Here is a 17,511-nt window from a genome sequence, read left to right as displayed (position 1 = left end):
TTGCTTGCTGCATGGCTTAAGATCAGAATTTAGACTTATCCATAACATGATTAAAGAGAAACATTTTAACAGTGGTGGGGCATGGGGGGGGGGGCAAATCCCCAGATACCCCAGTAAAAACCCAAAATTACCATTATTTCCACCTTTTGTGACAATTTTGATTTTTGCCCCCCCTGATATTCATGTTTCCTCCCATGCCCCCCCCCCCCCAATAAACTTGAGTGACGTATACGTCTGTACGTGTATCCCCAATACTACAGTATATATAGACGAATCCAATTTCACGCATTCCTATACCTTAATGGCTGCCAAAGTTGGGTCCCCGTCGGCTCAATCTTACCTAAAATGTGACATAATGCGGCCTTGGAAGGTATTTTAAACTGCATTCTATCACCCGTGTTACACGTAGACAAAAGAATGATGACAGTTTACAACACAAAAGAATCTAACATCGAATTTTAAGAGGCTTTTTGGTGTTTCGGGGACCCAAAGATGGCCGACCAAATCCTGACCATGACTTGGTTCGTTGGATTCGTCTATATAGTTGCGATGCGATCTTAACCAAGTATCGCAAGCCGTAAGGGCCATGACGTCCCAACGCATTATACACCCTTATGGCTTGCGATATTACTGTAGCCTACTATATGCGGCACGCATGTATTTGCCAACAAAATGATATTTAGATAAATATCTGCCATAAGAATGTTAATCATCGGCAAAACGAATATGATGGTTTGACAGCATTGACAATAAACATGGGTATCTGCAGGTATAGCGCTTAAAAATGATTTCAAACAATTAAGATATGATCAACTTGTCTGAGTATATGTTTTTTTTATGATGAGACTTTTATAATAAAAGTCTTTCAATGTGATACTAGTAATGACATAATCCACCCTTCATTTGAAAGTTACATAATGCACTTGGACAGTATACACATGTTTTCATAAAAAAGTTATATAATGACCATATATGGAATCTGAATGAAAAATGCATTCAAATGAGTACAGACATGCCGGGTATTGGTTCAGTGGTTCTTGGGCACCTCAATTTTGAAAAGTAAGTCACACACTTGATATTTCTCTGTTTAAAAGCGTATGGAATACATTAAGATACATGATGATGAGGTGTAAATACATGACGCATGCAATACTCTACATTTTATGGTGAAACAAAACATACCCCGGATATCCAAGAAATAGGATACTTGTTAAGTAGTCTTATAATCTTTCATATCATTAGTTTCTACGTATGGTATTAATATTTAACCAACATAAGTCATCAACAACTCATAATTGTCAAAACGGAAATCTTTGTTATTTGATCCGACAGGTTCGTCTTGGGTTTATGCTATGTAGTACAGGTGTCCAAAAGTGAGTTGATGGGGCATGGATAATGTGTTCAAATGTAGGAAAATGTTTTACTGAAATAAGACTAGGCATGTTTTGTCTTTTCAAGTAATGGATGAACGCATTGGAAGTTAAACAAAATGTAGCAAAGAAAATTTGGCAGAGGTGGGATTCGAACCGGAATTCGACAGTCTATAGCGTCCAATTAGAAACCATAACCTCTGATGTATCTCTGAGGTAGGGCTGTTGTCGACAAGACTGTTGTCGACAAAGCAATTTTCATGATTGTCGACAAGCATGAATTAATTGTCGACAAAGATTAGAAGTATTAGAGATAAGCTTATAAGATCACCATAATTTACCATGAAATAACTTCTATAGGGTAAAAAAATTGAGCACAATATGTACAATGGTAAGTTACAGATCTGATTATGTGTATAATTGACGGTAATATATTGATGTAAATAAACGACGCATAACGTGGTCTCTGAACATAATATTTATTGATGTATTGCTTTGTCGACAACTTGCCGACGTCGGATCTTGAGATTAGACGATATTGTCGACAATGAAAATTCTACTCGACAACAGCTCTATGCTGAGGTCACACCAAGCACGTGCACGAGAGGCAACAGTCATGACAGTGTATAAGTTCATTTGCCAAGACCAAATGAAAAACTGCAGAAACCTTCTGGCTTTCTCAAAGCGTTGATGATGTTATTGATCCATCTGCTATAGGGATCAGAAAAGATGAGGCTTTTCACGCTCTAAACAATTTGTATAGGTGAAATGCACCTAAGCAGATAGATAATAGAGTTGTATTCTACTCTACTAATGAGCAAATACACTTCTAGAAAACATTACCATTTAATCAAAGCAGCAGAGAAAATGCTGGATGAAGGGGGATTCGAACCGCGACCCTATAAAGCTCTTTGATCCGGCAACCAATACCGGTTCGAGCCTCGCTTTAGCCATATTTTCCTTGCCAATTCATAATACAATTCTATATCGTCACGCAAATTTTAAGAAATTTTAAGAAAACCTGTCAAGAATGACTATAGTATTTTAATAACAAAATACTTATGATGACTTGAGTAAACTTTATCAGATCGTTCAGGTTACTGTTGTAGCAAAAATGGGAAATAGATATTGACAGGTTTGTTTTGAATTATTCGCCATTAAAACGTCAAGAAATGTGACACTAATTGCACAACCTTTGAAACAGTTTTCATGATTTCGTCCATTTTGAAATCTACTCGTTTTATTTTCTATATTATTTTATAACATTTCTACTTTTGTCACGAATTATTTATTCATTGTTCGTTTTTGAAAGCCAAATTAACAACAAAAATTATCATGAATATCGTATGGGAATACCCTCTGGTGTTTCTAGATAAAAATCTATCTGTCATGTTCATGGATTAAAAACATTTTAACTAACAAAGAAACGACGGGTTTAGAAAGAATAACGTTGTATTAAGCAACACAATAATGGACGATAACCCTTTCTTTGAGGATGTATTGTGTGTGCATGTTTCTTAGTTTTGAAACTGATTTTGTGCCAAAGTATTTGCTAAATGTCGCATTTAAAAACATAACATTGGAATCTATAAAAAGCATTTAAAGAGTATATGGGCATACAGAAAAGCCTATTTATTCGTTTGTTCTGTATAAAAATATATTTCAAAATTTTCGGATTTTAGTAACTTTTGCATATCGTAAAAAAGAGCCACGTGCGAACCCTAGGCCTAGCACTAAAAGTCACTGTACAAATGCTCATCAAACTGGCGTTTTCTGTGTTGCGGAAGTCGCAAACACGTGCCATACGCAACGTAACGGAAGGACGTGAGACTTGTCAGCGGTTGTCGACTCCGGACTTCGCCTGCTTTTGTCCCACGCTGTCTCCTCTCTCAGTCACTACTGCGGATGATGAAGATACAGGGAAGTGCAACTTGCTTTCAACCATTTAGTGAGCTCTATACTTTGATTGATCACCAGCGTATGGTCTAACAAGACATCAAAATCATAGCCTGAGTCAGTGGCTTCTAACCGTGCTTTTATATGACGAGTGGTATAATTCCAGGCTATAATTGAACCTTTAAGGTAGAAACTTAGATCGCGGAAGGTTCACTTGCGCTCGTAGCATTTTCTTTTCTAATGGTTCGATAATTACTTGTTGAATTGTTCCGAAAGGCACATAGGGGATGGTAAAAATCTAGAAGCTCTCTTTTTAGATCGAGTTCGATCATTTTGACGTTGATATGTAACATAAGAAGACGGGGGGCAAGTATTTTCAAGGCGGAGTGTGCAATTGAAGACCTGAGCGCAAGAAGACCGTAAGTCCACTTGGCCCCTCAACATGTAAACACTAAAGTTACGTATAGTTTCTTAGGGTTTTATAATGTTTAATACATGTTCCAGGGTGAAAACATCATGAAAGGTTGGGAAAGATTTGTTTTGGCCCCTGAACATTTTATAAAACATTATAAACTATACGAAACTAAACGCAACTTTAGTGTATACATGTTGAGGGGCTAAGTGGACTTACGGACTTCTTGCGCTCAGGTCTTCAATTTTCGACACCATCATAAACGGACAAGGGACATTTTATTTTCAAGACAATTAGTTTCCTGATGTCACCCCGCCTGTCACCTTCTCTACGATATTTATTTTCTTAATGCAATGCACAACCTTTCTTATGATGCCAACCATGTTTTTGTTGATACCAATGGCATCATTAAAGTGAAAACATAAACAACAGCAAAAATAAGTAAAAAGGAAGTACTTGTGGTACGGTATATCATGTAGGCCATATTCATTTATTTATTTATTTAATTCATTTGGCAACAAACATCAAAAGTAGAAAATATCATAAAGAAGGCCTCCTGACCTGAGCTGCCAGACATGCAGGGAGCACCAAAGCATAGGAAAGCACTGTCACCAAAAGACGCAGTGCCCCCTATGAGATGGGGAATGGCGAACAATGATGAATGGCGAACAATCGCTGTGAGATGTCTTTTCCCCTCTTGTCCTCCCCTGTGGGATGCTGGCCGCCGTGATATTTAACATTTTTATGCCTTTTTGGTACTCTTTAGCCAATTTTTGTCAATTTTCGTGAAATTTTGTCTCCTTCAAAAGTTGCCTTGCCCCTCGCCACCCCTTTTTGCATGTCTATGACGTTTTCCATTGAGACAGCAAGGAATCAAAAATATTTCGACCAAAAGATAATCGAGCAATATTCTCCATGAAAAAAAGAAAGAACTCGAACAGTACTTCTGCTAAGTGGCCATAGCTTTGGTTGCCATTGGCTTGTTTCAAGGCATGTATTTTCATCACCTACTTTTTAAAAAAAAAAACATTCTATATACAAAATGTCCAAAGAAAAAAAAGAGAGTGAATTTTTCGACTTACATACACATCTGAGATTGTCATGTGAATTGTATACTCATCCATACGATATTTGACGATAAAGTCGATACAATGATAGCGGTATAACACAAATTAAATGAATGAAAACGATTAAAATTACGAATTACGTCGCTTTTGTCTGAAACATATCGTAGACCCGTATCATATGCCTATCACCGTCCATCAAGCTAGTTTTCTCGTACGTCGAGATTTGTGCCCGTCCAAATCGTCTGCATCCGACTACATTGAAATATTGATTAATTTTGGCGGGTAAATTATGCCCAAATGTTAAGCGATTATGAAAGATGTCTCAGCTGTGAACGTTAAAGTGACCCAAGGCTGTAAACACTCAACACTCAGGCTTTTAAGTGAGAAATGATTTGATTTTAAGTGGTTGTAGAAAACATGGTAAATTATCGCCGGGGCTGCGGAGAGGCAAGATATTGCTCGCGCCGGCCAATTCTCGGTTGACTCCATCATTGATATCTTGATGTCTGATTCTAACATACGGAAGGCTGACGTGTTTTCACTATCACGCACAGCAGACTAAATTATAAAACGGTTTGATTAAAGGAAGCTATCAGACATTCAATAGTAATTTCATTTTTGTGTGAGGGTTATTAACTTTTTACATACCTTAGCCTTTGTTACATGATTGCTTTCATAATAGGATTTTGACATGAGTGTCGTTTTCTGCACCTTTCTTCTGTTACTCTATGGCTGTGCAATCTGTAGAGTGCACATCTGTAAATAGGAATCTCCTTTTACTCAAGTGAGTCAATGGGTGACACAGGGTGGCGCAGCGGTATGGGCCAAATCACAGGACAGTAGGAAGAATGCGGGTTCGAGTCCCGGCGTGTCATGGGGTTGTGCACTTGGGCAAAGCACTTTACTTCATTTACCTCGACCACCGAGGTGTAATGGGAAGCTGCTAGGTGATAATTACAATCAAAGTGCGTAGAGGAGATCCATCACGGTTGCGCCATGATAGCCGCGAAATGATTCTGATTGTTCTCAGTGGCAGCGGAATAAATTGACCTTTTCGGTAAATCCCATACGCCTTTGCGAGTACACCTGAGATGTCGTCATTTGATGTCACACCGATCTGCGTCGATGTGCACATCGTTTATCGAACATGCGCATTGTAAGTCGGCGTGACGTCGAATGACGACACCTCATCAGTTGTACTTAAGGTTGGTCTGAACCCGGGAATTATGGAAACTTTTGGGCCTCATAACTGCTAAACTGTGTAAAGTATATAAATGTATACATATTTAGAATGGCAAAGACTTGATAAGTTCATCTGTGAGGTCAAATTCGTGCAACGTAAAAAAAAATTCTTGGGCCAAATTTTTTTTTTATTGATTTTTAAAAACTAGATAAAAATATCTAGGACCCGTTTTTTAATTTTTTTGAATTTCGACCAACTTCGAGAAATTTGCACCAAAAATGGTCAAAAATGCTGAATTTTCAAAAAATCATAAAAAGCCCGATTTTCGCCCAAATTTCAAATATTTTGGGTGAAGTTGGTCAAAATTTAAAAAAATGAAAAAACGTTGCATGAAAAAAAGTTGGCCAAAAAACCGGTTTTTTTTTGGGGATTTTGGGCCAAAAATTAGCATTTTGGCCCAAATTTGACCTCACAGATGAACTTATCAAGTCTTTGCCATTCTAAATATGTATACTTTTATATACTTTAGACCAACAATTTAGCAGTTATGAGGCCCGAAAGTTTTCATAATTCCAGGGTTCAGACCAACCTTAAGTTTAAAGCTTAAAAGTTTGAAAGGCTTTATAAAAATACCGACATTTATTTTATTTCTATTTTAGAATTGTGCATTCTGTAGAAGACATGAACTCAGTTCATCAGCTCATGTTTTGTAAATTTGATAAAAACAAACAAACAACCTTTTTAGTCAGAAATCATCAAAACAATCTAAACAAAAATATTAAATTCTATAAAGTTTGAAACAAATTAAAAGATTACTGTCTCAAGGTTAACTTTCTTTCTACACATAATTAAAACACACGCAAAAAAGCATTTTTTGTACCAAACACCTACACAAAAACTATATTCAAAGAATTTAAACTATACGACGTCAAATTGCTAAAAGTACCTGTGACTGTGTTTCTGCTCTTTAATGTGCATCGACTTCTAAATTTTTCACCCGGTCCCAATTATTCTCATTTTAAATATACACTTAACTAAAATAACAGCTTTACCCCACAATAATCAATTTTAATTATTAGAATTCCTCCTACGACGATCGAAACAGCTAATGTTTATATTCATGTTGTTCACTTACAATACAGAAATTCTTGAAATTTGCTACAAAATGGATCTAAATAGCGGCAACAATCGAGCCACTAACAGAGAAGAAATAAGGCGCGAAAAGTGCTCGGTCGTGTTCGTTTGCCAGGTGCATTTGATAGCTATGAGATTACATTCCCGCCAAAATAGCATCGCAGAATAAGGAGTATACATATTTAATATGACTGCTAGCCCTACTTTTCACTTGTTTTTTCCCACAGTTTTTCATCTTTTAAGTATTGATAACATACTCTTCCTTATTCCATCACATCTTAGTCAGTGCTCCTTGCATCATTGATGATATTATAGGGCAAAATTATCGGGCGCACAATTATTGACATGTACTATGTATCTCATTGACTAGCGTTTTTGTTGATCTAACATACGCAAGCTTGCTGCTACATGTATTAAAGCCCTCAAGCTTTTTTTCATACTAAAAATGTAATAGTTATGTGTGATGTAAAAGTACATTTCAATAATAGTCGGAGAGTCATCGATTATTCCTCCCCGATATAGCCGTTGGCTAAAGTTGGTAAATTGCAACACCTTTGCCGAGAATGATCTTTCTCTGTGAGCAACAGAGTTTCCTGCCGGGTATGAAAGCTATAATACATATTTCAATATCACAGTTGAAGATGTGATATTTTGATGGCAAATACGTCAGGAAGAGGATGCGACTTTGAGTCTTAGATAAATTTGGAGAGGTGTTTATGATGGAAAATATTATAAAATTGTTTGGATGGTTTTGAAATACAATAATCCATTACCACTTTTTCAGTTGATTATCATTTTTTTTTCTTGACTCTTCTTCTTCTTCTTGTCCAGAAATTTTCAAGCATTGTGCAAGGATGTTATTGTCTTGTAGCGGCAGACCTTAATGTTGTTTTTCCTGCCCTCGCAATACCGCGGTTTATCAACTTGACCTGATGGACTGAGGTCACCGAGGTACAGTGGTACTCATCTCTAAAAAGAATATTGTTTTAAACGTATTCAATAACAAAGCAGTTTTATAGTCAATTTGTTACTGAGGTATCGACAAATTCAACACTGCTGGTTTTTTCCTGCTCATGCATTAACCGCGGTTGATCAACCGATCCCGATGACTTCAGTCATTTATGTGTACATTAATGTTTCTACGGTTCAAACATGCAGCCCCTGACATTCCTTATTCTAACATATTCGATACCTGTAAAATAATTATTCGATGGTTTGGTGCTAAAAAAGGCATATCTGCAATAGAGGTGCCCGTTGAAAGTGTCAATCAATACGGTATAGCATTTGAATGTTGTCTTTCCTGATCCTGCAATGCCGCGTATGATATCCGTGACCCATCCGTTAAGGGGGTACTACACCCCTGGCCAATTCTGTGCCTATTTTTGCATTTTCTCAAAAATTATAGCACATTGGTGACAAGTAAGATATGTATATTATAGGGGCAAGGACTACAACTACTGTACTGAAAATTCAGCAACTCAAAGCAAGTAGTTATTGATTTATTGATCAAATATTGGTTTTCCCTCATTTTTGACTGTAACGCCACAACTATTGTCTGTGCTGAAATAAAATTTCCAGTGCAGTAGTTGTAGTCCTTGCCCTATAATATACATATCTTACTTGTCCCCAATGCGCTATAATTTTTGAGAAAAATGCAAAAATAGGCACAAAATTTGGCAGGGGTGTAGTACCCCCTTAAAGTGGTACTACGTCCCTGTAAAATTTTGTGACTAATTTTGCATTTTTCTCAAAAAAATAACTACACACTGGTAACAAAAGGTATGTATATGATAGGGGTGAGAAAGCCGATTACTTCACTGAAATTTCAGTGATTCAAGACAAGTGGTTCATTATATATGTTAAGAAATGCGGTACATTCTAGCGGTACCTCTTTTCTTATCATAAATAACGTACCGCTTGTCTGGAGTCACTGAAATTCCAGTGTAGTAACTGGATTTCTTGTCCCTATAATATACATAACTTTTGTTACCAGTGTGTTATTATTTTTTGAGAAAAATGCAAAAAATAGTCACACATTTTATAAAGGGGTGTTGTACCACGTTAAGGTCATCCAGTTTATATTAATTATTCTGTAAGATTCAAATCAGATGAAAATGTATTTGTTAAGAACCACTGCATCAGGGGAGTAGTCAGGAGGGGGGGGGGGTGAAATCCCACACATACATTTTTCAGGGATAAAATGGGGGGACGGCAAAGAGTAAAGTGTCCTCTAATTTTTTGTCCCATGTTTAGTCATTTAAAAAAATGACTAAAAATGGGACAAAAATTAACAAATGGGGATGAAAATTTGGTTTTGCCCCCTCACACTAAAATCCTGGCTACGCTATACTGTACTGTGCCGTCCTTGCCCTTCCACCCCCCCCCCCTAAATAAATTTTTACATTATATAATAATAATCAGTTATCATTATTAGCGAATATTTAAAAGTTAAACATAATTAAGAATTAAAACACAGCAAACAATCAACACTCAGTGAACAATACGCACGCAATTTGTTGTTAAAACATTAACCTCACACGCCCACGATGTAAGCGTCTTTGTTCATTTTTTGACACAATAAAGAAAAAAATTAAGAGAGATATTTGAGTCATTATATAGACAGCTGACAGAATCCCTTCTGTATCGACTGAAACACGCTCGATAATCTAAACATAGAGCTATTATTACTGCGACGTATAATGCACTGCATTTTATAAGGTAACTATATGAAAGAATCACTTAGTTTTTTATATATCAAGGGGAAAGCGAAAAGGAGCAGCGGATCTTACACACTTTATTTTCCAAGTAGAAAGAATCGATTTTAAAATTAGCTTCGTGTCAATAAACTAACACGACCATAAGTGATCGCAGCTACTTGAGAACACTTAATGAATTTATATCTTTATTATTTTTAACTCGATACAAGGAGAATGAGTTTAAATGCTCATTGTGGTTTTTCTATTTGGCGTGTTTGGTCAATTTGGACAAATTTTGAATAGAGTACGATATTTAGAAATGAAATTGTTCTGTTTGGAGTGATCATCAAACCGAATAAAATCGGTAAATGATTTCGTTTCCTATAATATATCCAATCGGGTTTTATTAATCACATCACATGGAGACCTGTTACTGATATGCGTGTTAAAAGTTGCCCATTAAGGTTTTTTTGTTAGCTGAGCTATGATCAGCTCTACAACAGACATTCTTACTGACTCACCTTTTAAAAATTATATAGACGAATCCAAATTCACGCATTCCTATACCTTAATGGCTGCCAAAGTTGGGTCCCCGTCGGCTTAATCTCACATAAAATGTGAAATAATGCGGCCTTGGAGGGTATTTTAAACTGCATTCTATCACTCGTGTTACACGTAGACAAAAGAATGATGACAGTTTACAACACAAAAGAATCTAACATCGATTTTAAGCGGCTTTAATCCACCCAATTGGGCAGTCACTACACCAGTGTGGTGCATGCGGGGACCCGTCATGGCCGACCAAATCCGGACCATGACTTGGCTCGTTGGATTCGTCTATACTTAGTTCTCTGGGTTGATAGGATGTACAAATTTTAATTTCTACCCAGTGCAGCCAGTGCACATAAACGTTGAGAAAAAACCTATGCATCTGACCGGATTCGAACCGGCGACCTTCGTATTACTAGCACGACGCTCTAGCCAATTGAGCCACAGAGGCACACTGGAGAAGAGCGGAAGACAAAAAGACTCACCTTTTGTTGTTGCGCAATAGCTTGTTGGTCTGCAATAGCTTGTATCAATGACCTTCAATTTAGCTTCACCCAAACGTGTATTCCTAAGCAATGACCTCAATTCCTGGGCCTCAATTGTTCAGGAATGTTATGAATTACCCTGGTATCTATCTTTAGTCAAAACAATTGGCAATGTGTCTGATATTGTCTGATTTTGTTTAGTGGTAGCATGCATAAGCCAAATACTGCTATGCCGCGATACTGCCAAAGCCCGCGATACTGCCGAAGCCCAATAGTCCAGCTATGGTGCGAGAACCACCCTAGTGTTTCAATAGCTCCCGAACTATGCAATGAGAATCAGAGCAAGCTTATAACAATGAATGACTCTTATTCGTTGCTGCTGAAGTATTAACTCTTAGAACCATTTTAACTCATAGGACCATAGGTTTCAAGTTGCATACCTATTATTTGTTTTCTTTATTTTTTTTAATGTTAAACATTTTAACAGTTTCATGAAATGTTTTCTCAAATAAATCAGCTCAAGATTTGAACCTAAAGTGTTTTTGATCAATAACATACATCAGCATCTCGTGGCCTTGGAATATATCGTATACTACATTACACATAATATTGCGTTTCTGAGAGGAAAAGCAGAAAAAATAAAAAATAATGATCTAGGGATGTATGCTCTAAACGTGCACGAAAAACGCTCATAAGCAATTAATGCGTCTACGACGAACATTGATATTATATGTACAAGATTAATGTATACCAGCTTCATTAAATTCAGATGATGATAAAGCAAATGCCTTGGGTTTTATGAGATATTTAGAATGGGCGACAATTATTCGAACATGAACATGGATGTAATAATATACCAATTAGTTGCAATCATATCCCAATTGTTTTCCCCTTGATGCCTTACTTTATAACCTCGAACTAGATTATACCACTAATTACCAACAAATTACCCTGGTCTGTCCTATCACACACAGGAAATGTTGAGAACTTCTATTGCCAGAGCGAGCGTAAGTTAGTCTGACCTTGACAGCGATAACTTCCCATTCATTTGGGATCCAATAGTTGGATTCAAGTTTATGATTTTTGATTGTACGCGCAGAAAAAGATACAAAGATTGGGATCCAATAGTTAGCTTGACCTTGACAGCGACTACTTCCCAGTCATTTGGGATCCAATAGTTAGCTTGACCTTGACAGCGACTACTTCCCAGTCATTTGGGATCCAATAGTTAGCTTGACCTTGACAGCGACTACTTCCCAGTCATTTGGGATCCAATAGTTAGCTTGACCTTGAAAGCGATAACTTCTCAGTAATTTGGGATCCAATAGTTAGCTTGACCTTGACAGTGATAACTTCCCACTCATTTAGGATCCAATAGTTAGCTTGACCTTGACAGCGATAACTTCCCAGTCCTTTGGAATCCAATGGTTCGATTCAAGTACTTGATTTACAATTTGTATCTCGTAGACAAAGAACAATCGGGCCTTGTTGAAAACTTTTTGTAATCTGTTGTGATTCCATTCATGGTACTGCCACTGATCGTGCTGATATGCTTTTCGTAGTCGCAAACCACGACTCAAACATATGTCAATCATTCTGACACTTATCTTTCAAGTATACTATTGCTCCGTAGGATTATCAGGGCCTAGCGATTGGAATGTGTGACCAGTGTTGCCATACATTTCTTTTGTTACATATTATGTCAGGAAATTTTCAATGGGTGTATGTTTTCAACACATTTACAAAGAAGAAGAATCTCGTGATTTCTTTTCGGCGTATCTACAAGTTTAGGAGGCCATGTGAAAGCCTGGAGTTGGTCTTTTACAAATTGCCAATGAAATACTTTTCCTTCAGCCAGTACCTCAGCAAGTTGCCATGGCCATTCGCCAGGAGTTGCACCTGCATGGGAGCGAATGCATCAAAGACTACAGTCAGTCTACTCTGAAGTACATAGTGAAAGTAGCGACGCGGACGCACACATTGTGCCGACTTTGAAGGCACGCATACATGCAGCAGAGACGCATAACTGCGCACTGTTTACTCGCTGTATACGCGCGCGTTGTCACTTTGTACTTCAGAGTAGACAAACTGTAATACATCGTGTAACTTGTGTTCATTTATTTACAAAACCAGTATTACGAGTATGTTAATGCTGAAATCAACCTCATATCTTCCACGTAGTTTCTTGTTTAAAAGTAAATATCCAATATCATATTTGTTTCATTTATTTTGCTTGTGAAATATAAGGACAAAAATAATATGTTTCGTCTTTAAGGTATATGCATAAGCATGTTTTTCAGATGGTTCGCCAAAAGCACCAATGCTCATGCGACTCTCAAGGTCACTCAAATATACATGTGTGCAGCATACGTAAAGCCCAACATTGAACATCGTCGTTTCTAAAATGGCAGGGTATGGGGCAGACAGCAGATCAGCATGAGCAGGTGACCTTGAAGGCGTCGTAAATCAGCCGAGTCTCTCGGCCCCGATCTCGAAACTATTCAAAATGGCTGAATAAAATGGTAAGCACAACCCGATGACCGTGCGTAGCAGTTGAAAGACTAGTGGATCAAGTCTAATCGTAAATATGGGCTAACTTTCCCTTATAGGCCATCTAATATGCCATGTATCGGTAGGACTACAACTGGTATCTACAGGTCAGTTTATAGGCCTATTCTCAATTCAACATCTTTTTTTTTTCAAAGTGTAGCTTTAAGAAAACAGAAGCAACGACCAACATGGAATCCCACAGATACTGGTTGTATTTTAACTTCAAGGTCATAAGAAAGAAATAATCTGTGATACATGAATTGAACCGTCCTTCTTCAAATGTCCAAAGCGTGTTTTTCACCACGCCACGTTGCTCTTCAACCGGATCCAATTGTGAATCCATGGCTGGCTATATAACTGTTGAGCTCATAGACGTCATTTTAATTTAACCATCCTGCCCGCATCCCGCCTTGATCTCTAGTTGATGAATATGCCTAATATCGCGAGGAGACTTCAATTATAGGCTAGTTATTACGCCCTGCATGCATGTAAATGCTATCTTTATTACTCGTTATTCGCATATGTACATCCAATAATCTAAACTTATAGTTTGATGAGATCTCACAAGCCGACAGGCACTTGTCACTATTAATGCACATCACTGTTATATTATTGTTTTTCATAATCGCTGTATCCGTGATTTGGGCGGCTAAGCGTGGTTCCTTTTCAACTAGGGATGGATGATATATTTATAAGCTTAGGCGGATCTGGAATTTTATTATTATTCTATTTACAATAATTACTTGGCATTGTGACATGACTATAATGCTTATCAATCAATTTGCTTTCATTTGCAATTGCTGGAATTGGTTTCTTTGCCAGCTGATGAGCTGGTCAGAGGTAACATAGTGACAATTAAAGGCTTTTCTTATTCTTATTGCACATTATAATCAATGGAATTGCTAAGGTCGGTATTTTGGCTTGAAAAGGAAAAAAACCAAGGATATGGCCTACTAATTATATAATGTTTAAATCAGCACAAGTTAATGAAAGTTGGTGTTAAAAATATCAAGAGCAACTTGTTCACCTGCATAGTATATTAGTGAAGAAACATATCAACAGAGACCAGATTGTGTACTGAGTTCTTCCTCAGTGCCATCTTATATACTCCGATGGATTTTCTATTCCCCCACCCCGCATATTCTGTCCCCAGTGCACTGTGGGTGGATACGACTCGGTTAAATATCATTTAAAGCAGTTAAATCGAGTGCTTCGTAAATCTACAATAGAATATACTAGTTTATGCAATACTACGTGGAATTTTAAGGGGAAACTGTATTAAGTGATCAGTAGCACCTTAACACGCGAAGGTGGTTAAATAACAGGCAATTTTAAAATCGAAATCTACCTAGCATAGGCTTATACCTGTAAGACTGGAGTCATTTTAGTTGACGCAGGTCTGCTTGGATTCAGAGCTGGCTTGGATTGATGGTAATATGTCTTTTATAACCCATCAAGGTCACCTTAGAGTGTTATAACCATCCCTAAAAAGTTATTCATTAGTAGATGAAATACAAGTCATTCATTTTTGATCAGCACACTGATGCATCATTTGTTATATCATCATGATCATTTCGTGGGTTCGTTTTTATTGCTAAATTTAAAAAAACTATATCTGAAGTACAACAAAACTATTACATACAAGACGGAACTGCGCAACTACTTGTCATTTAAATGTGTTATCATTACTGGTTGTTAGCGACGCAAGTCGATACATTTTCACGGAGGCGTGTGAAATTAACACAATTTAGGCAAAGCTTTGACAAACCTAACATTATGGTGCTCTATACTCTCAACTAATCCGTGTACGTATTTTATTAACGTTGTAGAGAAGGTCGAAACCCTAACAAGTGTAAAACGCAAAATATGACACTTTGTATTCCAGAAACGATTAGAAATTTAATCCAACTTTTAAACTCTTAGCTTTATCTGCATCAACACAATTTACAAATTTAATAACTTTTATTACATTCACCAAATCGATCATTCCAAACAATTGCTTAACAAATCGGCACTATATGTATCAAAACTTTCCATTTACTAAAAATAACGCTTTTTTCAAAATCCTTCAACAGTATATGTAGTTTCCAATTACTCGATGCAATTTGTAAAACAATTACTACTAAAATGTTTTTCATGTACATGCATACTGTAGCCCTCTTTGCAACCGACGAATGTTTTGTCGCTTCAAAACATAGTAAATGCTTAGTATACACAAAGACGTACTAAATCTACCCATTTGGTATAGAAGGAACGATATAGTCTTACTCATAACTTGCTCTTAACATGCTTAGTCGGTTTACACATCTGCGGAGTGAGTGGTGCGCCAACCAAAACACTCCCACTTCAACTAGCGAATGCAATCTTATTTTCGTATTGCGTTTCACTCGTAAGTAGACCGTAAGTATTGAAAAGTTTGAAACACAAATTTTGACAAGGGATGTTATCGTACTTATTATCCAGAACCAGGTGTTTATATGGTTTTCTGTTATTGATGTCTCGACACGATGGGATGAAGTTTCTCTGTGGTTTCAAGTTTTGGAATAAAATGTATTATATATAAGTGGCTTTAAGCATAAGCTGCTGCATGTTGTTTGATTAAGAAAATCTGGGCAAAAACAGTATTTGTACAGATTTGGAAAAAATGGAAACTTTGTCTGAGTTTGGAGGATAAATTTAAGCGAACCTTTTTTAAAACATGAATCGGATTCAATCGGGGTTTATAATCAGAAGATGAAAACCTCTAATATTTTTCAAGGATATACCACTCGGCTACATATTCTTGTCTCTATTCTATTTCCGGTGAAAAGTAGAATGAGATTTATGAGACCGAGGTGAGGTATTCGAATGTGCCACGCAGACTTTCGGTTGCTGGTATTTCTCTACTACTTTTTGCTGTTTTTGCAACCCATCAGTATACCAATTTTTCACAAAAAGCGCCCCAAAAGCACTTAATAATACCCAAATTGGGTGCTTTAACGGGCAATGTTGCCAAATTTGTCGCATTAGTCTTCACTGAAACCCACCCATCGATATACCAAAATCGCTGCAGCGAAGGTACCCCAAAACCGTGGCACATCCCGGATACCTTCAACTAAGAAGAACCTTGAGATTGATTCTGATCCAAATCGGTCTGTAGGTTTAGTGTTGGATGGATCGATGCTCACATTCCGTGATCGATCATGTACATTAAATGGGGCTTTAGCTTTACCGTTGAAGAGTATTGAGGTAAGGTTATTAAAAGAGCAGAAAACACAGAACCGCATCTTTGATCCAAAACGACCTTACAACTATGACTCTAATGATCTTCTAATGACCTGTTACTCTCACAAAAGTTGATGAATTTCACAAAGGCCCTGAGTCCGAATCTGATTCAAATACTGGTTCCTCATTTGTAGCAAATTGACGCATCCCTCTCTGGTTCTTCTATATTTCCAAGTACCACATCCTATAATAAATCGAATGCTTATTAAATAGTTAGACAGCTATGTATCTCTTTATGATAACTATGTAGACCACCAGAAAACGACAAATAATGAATTGAGACCACCCGAAAACGACAAATAAATGAATTGAGATCCGAGGTTCGATTCCACCTGTTCTGTTAACAGAAGGCAGCTTTATAAAACACTCTATAAATTTCTCCTTGTGATATCTAGACCACCAGGAATTACGACAAAAAGATTGGTAGTGTTGATTGTACAGCCTCCGAACACATACCAAAGATCGTATGCACATGAATAGTCTCATAACACGAGGTTTAGGTTACATCGATTCGTTTACGTTAGCGATGACAATCGAAGAATTGGGCCAAGTAAACTAAACAAATTGAATTCTTAAAATACAGCAGTAAAAGTCGAGCATATATTGTCAATGAATGTGGTTATTTTAAGGTTTCGCTTTGGCATGCAAGGAAATGTAGCTGGAATTTATACTTCCGTCGACAGCGATAAGGCACAATTTGACCAATGTAATTCATGTGTATGAATCAGCTTTGGTAAGAACGAATTACTTCATTGGTGGAATAATAATCGCTAGTCTGGCGATTGGAGTATTAATTCATATTATAGGCTATGTAGACTAATCATGCTGATGAGATGATTGAATCAGCCAACCATGACTACGCTTACGCTTACCTATCACTGCTGTAAGATCAACCAATCAGGACT

General features: G+C 37.2%; 1 non-coding gene across 1 annotated transcript; it reads right to left on the bottom strand.

Annotated features, from left to right (window-relative positions):
• Positions 1-10,684: 10,684 nt before the first annotated feature.
• Trnat-agu (transfer RNA threonine (anticodon AGU)) lies at positions 10,685-10,758 on the bottom strand. Its single transcript has one exon. It is a non-coding gene; the product is annotated as a tRNA-Thr (tRNA).
• Positions 10,759-17,511: the final 6,753 nt, after the last annotated feature.

Source organism: Amphiura filiformis, chromosome 16, assembly GCF_039555335.1.
Source record: "Amphiura filiformis chromosome 16, Afil_fr2py, whole genome shotgun sequence".
NCBI lineage: Eukaryota > Metazoa > Echinodermata > Ophiuroidea > Amphilepidida > Amphiuridae > Amphiura > Amphiura filiformis.
The sequence above is the reverse complement of the archived record's forward strand: the minus strand, read 5'-3'. Positions and strand labels throughout refer to the sequence as shown.